Here is a 15,371-nt window from a genome sequence, read left to right as displayed (position 1 = left end):
CTGGGTGAATTTTGTCATGTTTATATCCTCGATGATACCACATTTCTTGTATGCGATGTCCTTTTAACTATTGTATGTTTTATTATGTAGAAAACGAATAAAGTATTCATTATTTTTTTATACAATTTGTGCGGAGTATGAGCCTGTTTTGTAGGTTTTGTTCAGTATTGTATTTGCAGGGCGCTACTTTCACTGTTGAATTCTACTTGTCTCCTGTCTTTCTGGAGTCTTGAAAAATGAATTTTGCAGAAAGATTAAAATACATTAATTGAAATTAGTAAAAGACTTAGTTATACTTATAAAAACAATTATTAATCACGTTGAGAATTATTACGCCAGTGTCAAATTAATAATAAGGTATTACATGTTTTCTTATTTGTAAGACATTAATTTAATTGCTGCACAATTATAATTGACTCAGTGTTTTAAATCCCAAATGCATTTCTTTTATTTTTGCTTCCATTAGAATTTGACAAATTATATTAGCAGAAGATAAAAATGATGGATCACTATTACCAAAAAAAAGTCATATTAGTCTGTCATATATTATTATTTCTGTTACTTTTATCTGAAGTAGCTGAGGTTGTCAAAAAGTAGTTTGTGATGCTGTGGATGGTGTAACAAAGGAACATTATGGGTGCAGCTCAAGTTTCTTGATTAATTGCCCAGTACCATATAGGCTCATATGCTCCAATGTACTGGAAAAGAAAAGCAATTGTTTTGTTTTAGGCAACACTGCCACCTAATGTTAACATTGTGGTTCTGCATCTATAACAGCCAATACAGAGATCTATGCTCTGCATACACAATTATGTAGTTGCAGCAAGAGTACCGTTGCATTAAATCATTTTATCGATCTTTTTCAAGTGAGGAGCTTACAGTACATTATTTAATGGAGCTATCAGACAGCAGAGATTATGAAAAAAGTGTAGTCTCTTTTTTTTATCATGGGAAGTTACTTAAACTATTTAAGAACATGTAAAACATTTTATATTTTAACATAGGAAAATTAAACATAGAGACACATTACACATGTTATGTATACTTATGTGAGTACATTTGTGTATTCTACTCTTTCCATAATTACATGACATTGACAATATGCACTCCTGGGTGGCAAACAGTGGCTTATAGGGGTTAGACGACACACCAAAAATCTGCAACAAATTACAGTACATATGAATATGGTTTTCAAAACGCCATCCATATGGAGCAGAAAGAATATTTCTCAAATCCACAACATGCTTATTATGTTGTATAATAATCCGCAGAAAAACTCCATGGTAAAATCTGCATGTAAATAAACTGCATCCACAAGTAGGAACGGGAGAGAGGCATGATGGTCTATAATGTTACGCGCAATTTTGTAAGGAAGGTTCAAAATACTGGTATTCAGCCACCCAATTACCAGGAGCAGGATGGCTTCTCATCATAGTAATGACACACAAGTAAGGCTTCTTAACAGTACCAGTCACGTGGTTCTATGCATTGGGAAAAGCCAGTTAGCAGTTTATTGGTGACATAATATTTGATCAGATGAAGTGCCCAGCACTCAGAGTACTGACAACACATTCTTCGCCAACATCATAGGGCCGGCATCCTCCAATGCTCTGGGTGCTGAACACCAGACTCCTGGATTCCAGGCAGATAAATTTTACATGCACTGATACATTGTTGCATCAGGACATCAGTATTATTAACTATCCGGAGAGGAGAGAGATTTATGCTGTATGTTGTATAGCTCAGTCTTTGGAAGATGTTCATGAATTACAAGCCGATTTAGACGCACTGAGTGTTTGGGCATCCACTTGGCAAATGTGGTTTAATGTAGATAAATGTAAAGTTATGCATCAGGGTACCAACAACCTGCATGCATCACATATCCTAGGGGGAGCTACACTGGGGGAGTCACTTGTTGAGAAGGATCTGGGTGTACTTGTAAATCATAAACTAAATAACAGCATGCAGTGTCAATCAGCTGCTTCAAAGGCCAGCAGGATATTGTCGTGTATTAAAAGAGGCATGGACTCACGGGACAGGGATGTAATATTCCCACTTTACAAAGCATTAGTGAGGCCTCATCTAGAATACGCTGTTCAGTTCTGGGCTCCAGTTCATAGAAAGGATGTCGTGGAGTTGGAAAAAATACAAAGAAGAGCAACGAAGCTAATAAGGGGCATGGAGAATCTAAGTTATGAGGAAAGATTAAAAGAATTAAACCTATTTAGCCTTGAAAAGAGACGACTAAGGGGGGACATGATTAACCACTTGCAGACCGACCATAAACTATAAATGTCAGGGCGGTCCGAAATTAACTCTGCAGAGACGTTCCAGAACGTCCTGCAGATTTATACTGTTTGCCGCTCTGTAGCTCCAAGATGCAGCTGTCTCTAGAGGGCTGACATCACCGAGCTCTGCCCAGAGACCAATCAGCATGGTCTCTGGGCATGTGATCATTGTGACAACCTGTCACAATGATCAACATAATTTACCCGTCGGCGGCACTTCCCCATCCTCATGGCACCCCTTGCCCCCTCGCGCCCCTCAAGGCACCACCCCCTCCTCCACCAGCTGTAACTTCTCCCTCCCCTGCAGGATGTCAGGGAGGGAGAACAGTATGTAAAAAAATACAACTTTTTTTTCTCCCAAAAATATATTTCTTTCTATCTAATAAATATTTTTGCAAATCACTGTTTCGTAGCCTACATGGCAAGTAATGACAGTGAAAGTGGTCGCAGTAATTTTACTTGCGATGTGAACTACCGGACAAAGCGATTTTTGGCCATGGGACCTGTGTCGTGGCCAAAGTCGTCGTGTAGCCCCAGCCTAGAACTACACTATATACCCATATATATATGAGAGAGACAGATAGACAGACAGACAGACAGATGATAGATAGATAGATAGATAGATAGATAGATAGATAGATAGATAGATAGATAGATAGATAGATAGATAGATAGATAATTATAATATCTTTATATATCTATCTAAGTTTTTTTTTCTTATACAAATAAAGATTATTATTATTTCTATCTAACTATCTCTATCTATATCTTTCATATCATATATATATATTGATGTAGATTTAGATATATAGAAGTATTGTACAGTTTTAGGGAGGATTTACACGGACCTATGTTAGCCTAGCCGTGCAGGCAGTCCATGATTTTCACACAGTGTGTGTCAGCTGCGTGAAACGCATGACATGTCCTATATTTATGCGTTGTTCGCGCATCACGCGCACCACACGGAAGCACTCCCGTGGGACGCGCGTGATAAGCGCAACAGCAGTAAGAAGTATGATTGAAAACAGAAAAGCACCACGTGCTTTTCTGTTTACAAACATACAAACAGAGTGTCATAATGATGGCGGCTGCGCGAAAATCACGCAGCCGCGCATCATATGGTGACACACGGAGCTGTTAAGTGCCTTTTGCGCGCGCAAAACGCAGCATTTTTTGCGCGCGCAAAACGCATACGCTCGTGAAAATCCGCCCTTAGGCTGGGGCTACACGGCAACTTTGGCCGTGACACTGGTTGCATGCACAAAGATCACTTTGAAACCAGTTTTGGAACATTTTCTCTCCAAAAGTCAGTTTGCGCACCATTCATTGTAAGCTCCGCCATCTGCCCAGTGAGTAAAAAATATGTACAAATTTAGTATCGTGGAAGTCGGCAGAAGTTGCTAAATATGTATTCAGGTGTGTTTACCCAGTTGCATGCACCAGATGTTAAAAACACGACCTAAAAATACATATTTACATTTTTTGTTAATTTATTTCTCTTTTTCCCTTTTCCATTTTTTAAAAAGTAAAATATATCTATTGTTTTTTTTACACAATATGGAAGCCCAACATGTTCTGAGAAAAACAAGACCAAATACATGCAGGTTTGAAGAGTAGTAGAACAATTTGCTTTTAAATTGGCACATGGCTAAAACTTGAAAATGGGCCTAGTCAGGAAAGGGGGTAAAGCCTCTGGTCAGGAAGTGGTTAACATATAAATACATGAACGGCCGATGCAAGAAATATAGTGAAAACCTGTTCCATGTAAAATCCCCTCAAAAAACAAGGGGGCACTCCCTCCGTCTGGAGAAAAAAAGGTTCAACCTGCAGAGGCGACAAGCCTTCTTTACTGTGAGAACTGTGGATCTGTGGAATAGTCACCGCAGGAGCCGTCACAGCAGGGACAGTAGAGGGCTTTAAAAAAGGCTTAGATCATTTCCTAGAACAAAAAAATATCAGCTCCTATGTCAATGTGTAGAATTCATATTTGAATGTTGATCCAGTCGGATTGCCACTTGGATCAGGACGGAATTTTTCCTTTGTAGGGAAGATTCGTTAATGCCTTATGGGTAATTTTTTTTTTTTTTAAACCTTCCCCTAGATCAACAGGAGTAATACAAAGTTCTATAATTTCTCACATCCTTTCTCATTCTCCCATCCCTTGGTTAAACTCAATGGACATATGTCTTTTTTCAACCGTACTAACTATGTGACTTAGTGTTTATCTCACTGAGAATTTGCTAGATTGCATACAATTGCAGAAAATCTTGGAAATACTGTGAGAAGTAGGAGGTCACAGTCACACGTGGCAGATTTTGTTGCAGAAACTTCTGTGACTGAAAATCAGTTCCATTCATCTGAATGGAACTTGTAGAAATCCATGTACCTGCTGCAGAAACATCCCCATGCAGATGAATGGAACTGATTTTCAGTCTTAGGGTATGTTCACACGTAGTCAACAAAAACGTCTGAAAATCCAGAGCTGTTTTCAAGGGAAAACAGACCCTGCTTTTCAGACGTTTTTTTACCAACTCACATTTTTCGCTGCGTTTTCACGCCGTTTTCGCGGCGTTTTTTACGTCCGTTTTTGGAGCTGTTTTCATTGGAGTCTATGAGAAAACAGCTCCAAAAACGTCCAAAGAAGTGTCCTGCACTTCTTTTGACGAGGCTGTATTTATACGCGTCGTCGTTTGACAGCTGTCAAACGACGACTCGTAAATAACAGGTCGTCTGCACAGTACGTCGGCAAACCCATTCAAATGAATGGGCAGATGTTTGCCGACGTATTGTAGCCCTATTTTCAGACGTAAAACGAGGCAAAATACGCCTCGTATACGTCTGAAATTTGGCCGTGTGAACATACCCTAAGAAATTTCTGCAACAAAATTTGCCATGTTTGACTGTGTCCTAAGGCTGAATTCACACAGCGTTTTGCTTATTCTTGTGCGTTTTTGGCAAAAATGTTTGTGGTTTTTTTTGCAACGATTATTGTTGCATTTTTTTTTCTGCATTTTAAAACTCCTGCATGATACATGCATTTCAAGCATTTTTATGACTTTTTTTACATGCGTTTTTGGTGGTGTTTTTTATTTTGGGACATTATGTACACATGTTTTTCCTGTCATTTTTTAAGTTCTACCGAGAAGCTTATGGAGAAAACCAACAGCAATAAATGCCATAAATTATCATCTAGCCGCAGCCTTTTTATACCAAAACGGACAAAAAAATGCAGTGAAAAAAGTCACCAAAAATGTTTTTGAGAAAAGGCTTCAAGTCTTTACAGATTTTCAGCCTCTAGACATAAATAAGAATGTTCTCATTCACTCACAGCAAAAACAATCTTGGTGAGGAAAGATGAGGAGATGAAACACAAAGTTTGCATAAATTTGCATACATTTTCATTATACAATTATTCTGTTTTATTTACACAAAACCGGAAAGCTTCTTTAATTTATTGTGCCTAGAAGAAGCTAACATAGGGTTAGGTAGGGTGAAAAAAAAAATGTTTTTCTTAATATGAAGGATTGGTGATATTCCAAGTGAACAATTTAATTTTAAAATGTTAAATTTAATTAAAAGAAGATCCAGTAGCTGAAGATATACAAAAGTAAACAAATGAATTGTGAAAATGCAAGATCTTAGTCAAAAGACAAAAACACTGTCTACATTAGTTATAGTTAAAGAGGTATTACCAGAATCAAAAATGATCAAGTATCCACAGGATATGTTATAATTTTCTGATCGCTGGGGACCCCACCACTGGGACCCCCACCGATCATGAGAACGGCATCCCAAATCCTCCTCACTGCACCCCCTGCAATGAGTGGGAACTTGAATGGAGTGGCGGTCAAGCATGTGGCCACCGCGACATTTAAGGTTTAGGGGAATGATGGAAAAAGCTGAGTACACTTTTCATCATTCCCATAGTCTTTGAATGGAATGGAAGCACACATGTTTGATGGCCGCTCCATTCAATGTCCTCCTCACTGCGGTCGAGCCGTTCAGGTTCTCACAACTGTCAACGCATTTTTGCCCGATAATTGGCCCGTGTAAAAGGGCCTTAAATGTAAAGCATCATTCATGATGATCAGTGTATATCAGGGGGGGGGGGGACTGCAGCGGAATTGCTTTTTTCTAAATTTTTGCCAAAATAAAAATTAATAGAAATGTAATGCAAAGGTATATGTACCAAAAAATGGCACCTAGATAGAGTAAAACTCGTCAAGTAAAAAAAAAAACTTTTACACTTACATCAAACAAAAAAAATGGTATTACCCTCAGAAGGCAAAGAGGAGAAAAAAGAAAAACTCTGGTCCTGAAAGTCTAAATTGGCCTGGTCCTCAAGGGGATAATGTCAAGCTATAAGAAATAATTCCTCCGATGAAATAATCAGTATAGTGTCCTAATTATAGATGGTAAGGTTGTAAAAAGATACATCCAGTTTAGACTGTAGTGGCGTGTGCTTGGGAACTCGAAGCGACTACTATACATCAATCTAGGAAGTGATGGGAATATAGATGAAATATAAAGAGCTACTGGTATTAAACTTTCATATTGCAGGTGGTCACAGGGGGATTTAGCTGATAAGAAATCAGGGAGCCACAATGGATATATTTCTCAAACTGTAGAAAAGGACATGGACTGCACATTTACTTTATATACATTGATCTATTGCTGCTAAGTGAAATTTATAAACATGAACATAAGGCGTTCTTTGTTAACATTTTGATCAAACTATATAAGCCTACTTGCCACTTGACAGTGACCTCTTTTAAGTTGGTCCCTACTCTATCAGTTTAAGAATTGCATGGCAACCAATGCTGCTGCAACACAGCACCTGCACGGGGAATAACCCAGAAGTCCATTAGCACCCCTGCCGCCAGGCTAAGCCACTTTGGCTACATCCCCCAACAGGCATAGCAGCACAGCAACAAAGGCCACAACCCCAAAACCATGTGAACAGATCAAAAAAACTCACCTTTCCATGAGGTCTCAGTGGAAAACCCGAGATCAAATAAGTAGAAGCCCTTATGCAGTCTATGAAATGGCAATAGTCTGATCAAAATGTTAACAAAGTGCCTCATGTTCATATTTATAAATTTCATTTAGCTGCAAAAGATCAATGTATGGAAAGTGGATTTGCGGTCCATGTCTTATCTACAGTTTTGCGTATAATGGATATATTTGTTGTCTTGCCTGGAAACATTGTATTACAAAACACATAGGGGAGAATTTATTAACCTTTCTGCGTAGAAATGTCGCTAAAGTCTACTTCTGGCCTTTTTACACCACCCTCTCCCTTTTGTGGAAAGTAGTCGTGGTTTTGCCGAAGGGGGGCGATTGCAGCTAGACAAATTTATTATAATTTACGCCAGAAAACTGGCGTAAATTATAGTGGAAATCTTCGCTAGCACCTAGCTGGAGTAGATTTTAATCTGTGGGGCGTAGCAAGGTAGAGGCTCGTGCCGGGTCCCGTACGTTCCACCCTTCATCAGTTTACAATCCCGCCTTCCCCCAATACAACAATTAAATAAAAATAAATAAATAAAAATAAGCGCCTACTCGCCTCACTCCAGCTCCCTAAGTATGTAGTGGCTCTTACAACGTACTGATAACGTTGAGTGCTGCGTCGCATAAAAGGCCCTGATGCTGCTCAGCGTCAGGACCTTGTGTGAACCACACGGTGAGGGGACCCAGAGTGAAGAAGAGGAGCGGTGAGGTGAGTATAATTCTTACTTATTTTACAGAAATGGGAAGGGGGGAATGGACGGTGCATGATCGGCTGGCCGAAGATGCCACACATTTATTAAGACTTTCTTTCTATTAAGACTGACATACGAAACACCAGTCTTAATAAATCCCCCACATATTATTCAATAGTCATTCCTGTGTTTCAATGGTCCTCCCGAGCTAAGAGCTAAGGTAAGGGTATGTTCACACGGCGGGGGTCCGTAACGGCTGAAATTACGGGGATGTTTCAGCCTGTAAACATCCCCGTAATTTCAGCCGTACCGGCATGTGCAGGCGCTTGAACGCCGCGTCAATTACGGCCGTAATTAGCGCTGCTATTCATTGGAGTCAATGAATAGCGGCTCCAATTACGGCCAAAGAAGTGACAGGTCACTTCTTCTACGCGGGCGTCTATTTACGCGCCGTCATTTGACAGCGGCGCGTAAATATACGCCTCGTGTGAACAGACAAACGTCTGCCCATTGCTTTCAATGGGCAGATGTTTGTCAGCGCTATTGAGGCGCTATTTTCAGACGTAATTCGGGGCAAAAACGCCCGAATTACGTCCGTAAATAGGCCGTGTGAACATACCCTAAAACTGTTTACTTTAGATATGGATCTGTCATTTGCCATGAATGACTTTCTAACAACTGTACTCAACAACGACCCAAAAATTCCAACACGACAGATCAATTAAAAATATCTGTCTTCGGTCGGTATCTGTCACGCTCGTATAACAAAAAAAATCGCAGACAGTTAGCTTTAAGGGTATGTGCACACACAAACTGAAAAACATCTGAAAATACGGACCTGTTTTCAAGGGAAAACAGCCCCTGATTTTCAGAAGTTTTTTTAATCAAACTCGCGTTTTTCGCTGCGTTTTTAACGCCCGTTTTTGGAGCTGTTTTTCTATAGAGTCTATAAAAAACGTCTCCAAAAATGGCTAAAGAAGTGACATGCACTTTTTTTTCGCTGCCTTTTCTTACGCGGCCATTTTGAAAAACGGCCACGTAAAATATGCTTCGTCAGAAGAGAACGCAGTTTTTCCCATTGTAATCAATGGGCAGATGTTTGGAGGCATTCTGCTTCCAATTTTTCAGCCGTTTTTCGAACGGTTACGGCACAAAATACGGCTGAAAACACTCCATGTGAACATACCCTAATGGTCAATGGAGCCCTGCAGATTTTGTGACTGTGCACTTGTTAGGGTATGTGCACACACAAAACAAAAAACTTTTTAAAATACGGAGCTGTTTTCAAGGGAAAACAGCTCCTGATTTTCAGACGTTTCTTATTCAAAGACGCGCTTTTCGCTGCGTTTTTAGTAGCCATTCTTGGAGCTATTTTTGTATGGAGTCTATGAAAAACGGCCGTTTTTTTTTTACGTGGCAATTTTCAAAATTCTGTCGGAACAGAACGCCGTTTTTCCCATTGAAATCAATGGGCAGATGTTTGGAGGCGTTCTGCTTCCGATTTTTCAGCCGTTTTTCGGGACGTTTACAGCCCGAAAAATGTCTGAAAGCACTACACCCTTAGGGCATGTTCACACGTCGCAGAATTTTTCCGCTGCAAATGTTGGTGCAGATTTGGGGCAATTACGCAACGATTCTGCACCAACATTTGCATATTTGATAGGTAATTCAGACGTTGCAGAAAACACAGCGGACTTGCCACAGATTTCAGTTTTTGCATTGCAAAGGCTGAAATCTGCAGTGAAATTCCGCTTCTTCTCCACAACGTCATGAGCATGCTGCGGAGGGGAAATTCTGCACTGCAGCCTGATTTCTGCACAGTTATTTTCTGCAACGTCTGAACTAAGTTTCCTAGAAATGTATAGAAACAAATGTAAAAAAACGGCTGCTGCAGAATTCCACTGCGGACTGTCCACAGCAGAATTCAACAGCAATTCCGCCACATGTGAATGTGCCCTAAGGGTATGTTCACATGCCCTATTTACGGATGTAATTCACGCGTTTTACGCCTGGAATTATGGCCGAAAAACGGCTCCAAAGCGTCGGCAAACATCTGCCCATTGAATTCAATGGGTCTTACGGTGTTCTGTGCAGACAGGCTTTTTTTTTACGCGCCGCTGTCAAAAGACGGCCGCCTCAAAGAAGTGCATGTCACTTCTTGGGACATAATTGGAGCCGTTTTTCATTGACTCCATTGAAAAACAGCTCCAATTACGTTCGTTATGGACGCCGCGAAAAACGTGTGCACTTGTCAAAACGTCTTAAATTCAGGAGCTGTTTTCGCCTGAAAACAGCTACGTAATTTCAGACGTAATTGGCGTTGCCGTGTGAACATACCCTAAGGCTGAGTTCACACGATCATGTTACGTCCGTTATGGACGGAACGTAATTCGGCCGCACAGTGCAGGGAGCCGGGCTCCTAGCATCATAGTTATGTACGATGCTAGGAGTCCCTGCCTCGCTGCCGGACAACTGTCCCGTACTGTAATCATTGTTTTCAGTACGGGACAGTTGTCCTGCAGTGAGGCAGGGACTCCTAGCATCGTACATAACTATGATGCTAGGAGCCCGGCTCCCTGCACTGTTTTCAGTCCGGGACTTGCGGCCGAAATACGTTCAGTCCATTACGCACGTAATGTGCTTGTGTAAATCCAGCCTAATAGTCAACAAGGTTGAACAGCTTGTATAGGGTTCAGCGTCAATACAGCTTGTTAGAACGATTGTCAGTTCTTTCCTATGTTTAGAGAAAATCTGTCTTCGCTACGGAGAATTGTTTAAAAGGACAGAATGACCCGTGTGGACTGTTTCATTTCTATGAAATGCTGTGTGAATTGTTGTTATCATCTGAAGGTAGTCTGGAGGTGAGAGCTCTGCTGGATAACTAAATTAGATACAATTAAAACATTTGGCTTTAACAAAGAAGCAGATTGTAGTGTTATTTGTGTCAATGTCTTGCTAATTGTACAGCTGTTTTTCATTGTTTGCTTGTTTAAAATCCTTCATGTTCATTGTATTTCTTGATGATGGCAGGTGGCAGAGTATATAGGAACTAACCAAACATTTTATATCGTATATAGCAGGTAACATATGTTTCTGTTTCTATGATTTCCACAATTGTATAGTGTAACCTGATACAGTATAACTCAAAAACATAAAATGAGATAAAATACTGTAGATAGAATCAAATATAGAGCGTGTGAAGTACAAGTCGTAACCTGGGTCCTGGTGCCTGAGGGCCCCCATAGGAGATACCAGTATTATAAATAGCACATGGTAGGTAGGGCCCCGTTACAGATTTTGAAAAGCTTCAAGTTGAAGCTTTTCTTAAAAAAAATCCTGCATTACAGTGGCAGTAGGGATACTAATAGCATCTTGGGAATCCGATTTAGGGACCATGTCTGACAAAATACCGTATAGGAAAAAATACTGGACATTATCCCCTTCGCGCACAACAATGTAATAGCAAGTCCTCCATACGCTGCAGGTGGAACTAACGGCCAGGAACACGCCTTCACTCTGCTCCTGTAAGAGTCAGTTCACACGTATTATTCAATAGTCATTCCTGTGTTTCAATGGTCCTCCCGAGCTAAGAGCTAAGGTAAGGGTATGTTCACACGGCGGGGGTCCGTAACGGCTGAAATTACGGGGATGTTTCAGCCTGTAAACATCCCCGTAATTTCAGCCGTACCGGCATGTGCAGGCGCTTGAACGCCGCGTCAATTACGGCCGTAATTAGCGCTGCTATTCATTGGAGTCAATGAATAGCGGCTCCAATTACGGCCAAAGAAGTGACAGGTCACTTCTTCTACGCGGGCGTCTATTTACGCGCCGTCATTTGACAGCGGCGCGTAAATATACGCCTCGTGTGAACAGACAAACGTCTGCCCATTGCTTTCAATGGGCAGATGTTTGTCAGCGCTATTGAGGCGCTATTTTCAGACGTAATTCGGGGCAAAAACGCCCGAATTACGTCCGTAAATAGGCCGTGTGAACATACCCTAAAACTGTTTACTTTAGATATGGATCTGTCATTTGCCATGAATGACTTTCTAACAACTGTACTCAACAACGACCCAAAAATTCCAACACGACAGATCAATTAAAAATATCTGTCTTCGGTCGGTATCTGTCACGCTCGTATAACAAAAAAAATCGCAGACAGTTAGCTTTAAGGGTATGTGCACACACAAACTGAAAAACATCTGAAAATACGGACCTGTTTTCAAGGGAAAACAGCCCCTGATTTTCAGAAGTTTTTTTAATCAAACTCGCGTTTTTCGCTGCGTTTTTAACGCCCGTTTTTGGAGCTGTTTTTCTATAGAGTCTATAAAAAACGTCTCCAAAAATGGCTAAAGAAGTGACATGCACTTTTTTTTCGCTGCCTTTTCTTACGCGGCCATTTTGAAAAACGGCCACGTAAAATATGCTTCGTCAGAAGAGAACGCAGTTTTTCCCATTGTAATCAATGGGCAGATGTTTGGAGGCATTCTGCTTCCAATTTTTCAGCCGTTTTTCGAACGGTTACGGCACAAAATACGGCTGAAAACACTCCATGTGAACATACCCTAATGGTCAATGGAGCCCTGCAGATTTTGTGACTGTGCACTTGTTAGGGTATGTGCACACACAAAACAAAAAACTTTTTAAAATACGGAGCTGTTTTCAAGGGAAAACAGCTCCTGATTTTCAGACGTTTCTTATTCAAAGACGCGCTTTTCGCTGCGTTTTTAGTAGCCATTCTTGGAGCTATTTTTGTATGGAGTCTATGAAAAACGGCCGTTTTTTTTTTACGTGGCAATTTTCAAAATTCTGTCGGAACAGAACGCCGTTTTTCCCATTGAAATCAATGGGCAGATGTTTGGAGGCGTTCTGCTTCCGATTTTTCAGCCGTTTTTCGGGACGTTTACAGCCCGAAAAATGTCTGAAAGCACTACACCCTTAGGGCATGTTCACACGTCGCAGAATTTTTCCGCTGCAAATGTTGGTGCAGATTTGGGGCAATTACGCAACGATTCTGCACCAACATTTGCATATTTGATAGGTAATTCAGACGTTGCAGAAAACACAGCGGACTTGCCACAGATTTCAGTTTTTGCATTGCAAAGGCTGAAATCTGCAGTGAAATTCCGCTTCTTCTCCACAACGTCATGAGCATGCTGCGGAGGGGAAATTCTGCACTGCAGCCTGATTTCTGCACAGTTATTTTCTGCAACGTCTGAACTAAGTTTCCTAGAAATGTATAGAAACAAATGTAAAAAAACGGCTGCAACGGAATTAATTTCGGAAAATCCGGAGCAAATACAGTAGCAGCAAAGTGGTTGAGATAAAACAAATCTCATCCACACGCTGTGTATATACTGAGCGTACATTTTATTCCACAGCATGTCATTTGTATTTGCGTAAACGCTGCGGGTTTTCTCCATTGCATTCAATGGGAGATAAGTCCCGCAACAAATAGCAGTTGTTGTGTTTTTTGCGGCGGGTTCACAGTGATAGGAACTCAGAAAAAAAAAACTCATACTTACCCAGAAGTCTGTGTTCCTCCCTGCAGCGCGGAAGTTTCATCCCATGTGACCGCGGCAGCCAATAACGGGCTGTAGCGGCAGTCATATGGGATGACATCATCCCAGGAGTCCGCACAGGATGACGTCAGAGGGCCGGCCTTCTCGGATGACGCTTCATCCCATGTAACCGCCGCTGCAGCTAATCACAGGCTGCAGCGGTCTCCTGGGAAGAAAAGTGCTGATTTTTACGGACATTCCGGGTGAAAAACTGCACCACAGTTTGGTGCTCTTTTTTGCCCAGAATTCCCTGCGGTGCACAGGGTGGATATTCTGCGTGATTTTACTTAAGCCATACCTCTGGCAGGGCTTAACAGAAGCCTGTAAGGGTATGTTCACACGAGGGCGTCCGTTACGGCTGAAATTACGGGGATGTTTAAGCCTGAAAACATCCCCGTAATTTCAGCCGTACCGGCATGTGGAGGCGCTTGAACGCCGCGTCAATTACGGACGTAATTGGCGCTGCTTTTCATTGGAGTCAATGAATAACGGCTCCAATTACGGCCAAAGAAGTGACAGGTCACTTCTTTGACGCGGGCGTCTATTTACGCGCCGTCATTTGACAGCGGCGCGTAAATTACGCCTCGTGTGAACAGACAAACGACTGCCCATTGCTTTCAATGGGCAGATGTTTGTCAGCGCTATTGAGGCGCTATTTTCGGACGTAATTCGGGGCAAAAACGCCCGAATTACGTCCGTAAATAGGCCGTGTGAACATACCCTAAAAATAACAATATACTGAAATACATTAGTATTGCAGTGTATTGTACCAGCGATCTAACGAACGCTGGTTCAAGTGCCCTAGAGGGACTAATAAAATGTGTGAATAAAGCTATTAGTAGTGAAAAAAATATATATTAGAAGTTCAAAAAAAAAAAAAAACTTTTCCCATTTTTCCTCTAAAATAATGTAAAGAATAAAAAAATAAACAAAATTGGTAACGCTATGTCTGTAAAAGTCCAAACTATTACAATATACCATTATTTAATTACGTTAATAATTATTGAATGCTGTAAAAAAAAAAAAAAATTCCAAAATCAGTGTTTTTTGGTAACCTTTGGTCAGCTCTCAAATTTTTTTTATTAAAAAGTGATCAAAAAGTTGTATGTACCAAAAAAGGATACTAATAAAAACGACAGCTCGTCCCGCAAAAAATAAGCCCTCACACCGCTCAATAGATGAAAAAATAAAAAAGTTATGGCTCAGATTGTGGTGAAACAAAGAATTATTTTTTTTATCAAATAGTTTTTTCTTTGTAAAAGTAGTCAAATATAAAAAAATAGATATAAATTTGGCATCACCGTAATCGTATTGAGCCACAAAATAAATTTTTACCACACGGTGAAAGTCGTAAAAAAGAAACCCAAAAACAATGGAGGAATCATTTTTCTTTACAATTTCAGCCCGCAAAGCATTTTGGTACTCTAAATGGTGCCAATGGAAGCTACAACTCCTACCGCAAAAAATAAGCACTCACACTACTCTATTGATGGAAAAAAAAAAGTTATTGCTCTTGAAAGGTGGGGAGTGAAAAACGAAAATGAAAAATCAAAAAATGTCTCAATCCTGCGAGGGTAATTCTGAGGGTTTTTCAAATTAATTTAGTACATAGAGTATAACGTACACCTGCCTTTCTGCATAGAATTGGGGCTTGGGACATGGCACCTGGAGACTTCATGCATATGTTCTTGGCAGGTCCTATATTGTGGGACTTCTAGAGAGATGTAATGAATCTATTATATACTGTATATCAGATATCTCTCCCTAGCGGTACAGCTAGCTTGTATATTAGGCTATGAAGATGATGGTGCCTCTGTATC

This window comes from Rhinoderma darwinii, chromosome 4 (genome assembly GCF_050947455.1).
Source record: "Rhinoderma darwinii isolate aRhiDar2 chromosome 4, aRhiDar2.hap1, whole genome shotgun sequence".
NCBI classification, from domain to species: Eukaryota; Metazoa; Chordata; class Amphibia; order Anura; family Rhinodermatidae; genus Rhinoderma; species Rhinoderma darwinii.
Note: the sequence above shows the minus strand (reverse complement) of the source record.